Genomic DNA, 2,631 nt, shown 5'->3' with positions numbered 1-2,631 from the left:
ATCAGTTTATTTGAGTTTTTAGAGTAGGTGGTATTGAATCAGTTTTGTAACAATGGTTTTACTGAAAGATCAATTTCCTGTCAATGACCCCCTTAGTTTATGACATATTAGCATATGGAATATCAGTATATTCAAGAGTACCTTCACATCTTTAGATCATCCATGACAGTGGAAGGCACAATTGAAAACACTGCTCACACTTCCCACTTTCAGGATATTTTGTTACTTTTCACAGAGTTTTTATTGAGGCCAGTACTGGAGGAGACATGGCTGCCAGTGGACTGAGACCTGGACCTGGGCAATTAGAGGCTCCTTGTCCCCTCCCCTGTCCTTGGGATGTGCAGTCTGCTGACCTCCCCCAGCTACAGGCTGCCCAGGAACGTGGCCTTGAGATAGTAACGTGATGATGAGTCTGTCTGGATGGTATATGTGACTGAACTCAGTTAAGGCCTTTATATAAACTTTTAAGATTTGACGAGCAGCTGCAGAGATCTATTCATCTTGCTGCCGCCCAAGACAAGCCTCATAAATAAGTTCCCTTGTTTATCTAAACTGCCACCTACCAATCTGCAGTGGTCAGATTTTCTCTTCTCTCTGCTCTCCGAGTTTGGGGGCTGCTTTCAGGTTACACACACGCCGCTCCTGTGGAGGTTGTGAGCTCAACGCCTGATCTTTTCATTCCATTTATCTGATTCAACTCTGTCTGTACTATTCTCTTCCTTTTTTTTTTTTTTTTACAGCAATACCTCCTCATTGGTCTCCTTCTTCCAGTTTCTTTCCATGATTTCCAACAGAATTACATCTTTAAAAAAACCTGGTTATTGCTTACTTGGGCAGCACATATACTAAAATTGGGATGATACAGAGAAGATTAGCATGGCCCCTGCGCAAGGATGACACGCAAATTTGTAAAGTGTTCCATTCTTTTACAGGCACACATTACTGCATATAAAATAGATAGACAACAAAGACCTACTGTATAGCACAGGGAACTATATTCAATTCCTTGTAATAGCATATAATGAAAAAGAATCTGAAAAAAAAATATATATGTATAACTGAATCACTTTGCTGTACAGCTGAAACTAACATTGTAAGTCAACTACACTTCAATTAAAAAAAAACAAAACTATTCACTTCCCTGCTTAAACTTCTCTGTATGCTGTGTCTAGCACAAAGTCTAAAATCATGCAAATGTTCTCAATACTTGCCTTCAGTTGTCCTTTTCAATAACACAATGCACTTTTTTTGGCATACAACATATCAGTAGCTGATCTATTTGTCGACACTTTGGTTTTGATCTGTTTGCTGTTCATCTCTACCTCATTTCCCCCAACCCTGGCACAGACCCAGAAGAAAGTGAGCAGCAACCAGGCCACCATCCAGGCAGCTCTTTAAATCGCCTTCCTAGTACTTAGTTTGCAACCATCTCCTCATTAACAAGCAGAACAGAGGAGAATTTATTGCCTGACTGACCATGCAGTTTGGTCAATAAATTTTCTACATATTCTCAAGGACTTCCTTCAAAACCCATTAATCTACCCCAAGGGAGGCCTTTGTCTTTCTTTTCCAGAAAGACATGTCTCTGTCACTATCACATCTTTGTAATCAGAACTGCTCAGAACTGTAAAGAGTTTAAGATTTTTACCCTACTGGCAAGCTGATAAGTTGGCCTGCCACAGTTCCATGGATATTGGTAGAAAAACAAACCTCTTGGCTCCAAGACGAAGGGCAGTTTATTACTGCAGTAACAGTAGCCAGAGTACAATCATTGCTTTTGGTTCCCCAAGCCTCACAGTATGACATATGAGGGCCTGGGCACACATTGGGGTACCTTGGAGAGGAACCCAAGGAAGGATTAGAGGAAATCCTAACCTTTTATAAGGGCCACCAGCAAACTTGTCCAACACTGTCCCAAAATACATCATCTGTATTGTCTTGGAAAACAATCAAATTTATCCTCAGCTTCACAGGAAATCACTATTTCTATCTTTCAAGGATATTTTCTATGTGAACATCCTTGAAAAGACAGTAAAAACAAAAAAGCCATTAATGACTTTTCTCAGAAGATGTAAGGGAACAAATCTCTCCCAACAGTATGCACACATTATGATGTGAGAGCAAAGAGAATTAAGACTGGGGAGTGGGGAAGGGTAATAGCTCAGTGGTAGAATGAGTGCTCAGCATGCATGAGGTCCTGGATTCAATCCCCAGTACCTCCAACTAAAAAAAGAAAAAAGAGAAAATGGAATGGGTATTGAGCATCAGGCAAGAATCACTAACAATAATAAAATTTAACATCACCTAGAGCTTACTATGTGGAAGGATGATTAACATAAAATAACATGTTACTGGCATTAACTTCAACGTACAAACGGGACCAAAAAAAAGTTTCTTGCTGGAGTTACCAGTAAGTAGCACTGCAGTTGAACCCATACGTCTATCTTAAGAATCAGTGACTATTTAAAATTTGAAATGACAAAATGATAGTTGTAACACATTAGTTAAAAAGCATAACATCAAGGGTCATCTTGGAACTCACCTCTTCACTTATGAACTTTGTCATTAACAATAATGTCTTACCTGTGGTTTTATGCACTCCTTCACTGTCTCATCACTCTGCTTTTCCCC

The 2,631-nt window shown here is 39.6% G+C and overlaps 1 non-coding gene across 1 annotated transcript; it reads left to right on the top strand.

Annotated features, from left to right (window-relative positions):
* Positions 1 to 821: 821 nt before the first annotated feature.
* LOC116155856 (U6 spliceosomal RNA) lies at positions 822 to 928 on the top strand. Its single transcript, XR_004139754.1, has one exon. It is a non-coding gene; the product is annotated as a U6 spliceosomal RNA (small nuclear RNA).
* The last annotated feature ends 1,703 nt before the right edge of the window (positions 929 to 2,631 follow it).

Source organism: Camelus dromedarius, chromosome 2 (genome assembly GCF_036321535.1).
Source record: "Camelus dromedarius isolate mCamDro1 chromosome 2, mCamDro1.pat, whole genome shotgun sequence".
NCBI lineage: Eukaryota > Metazoa > Chordata > Mammalia > Artiodactyla > Camelidae > Camelus > Camelus dromedarius.
The sequence above is the reverse complement of the archived record's forward strand: the minus strand, read 5'-3'. Positions and strand labels throughout refer to the sequence as shown.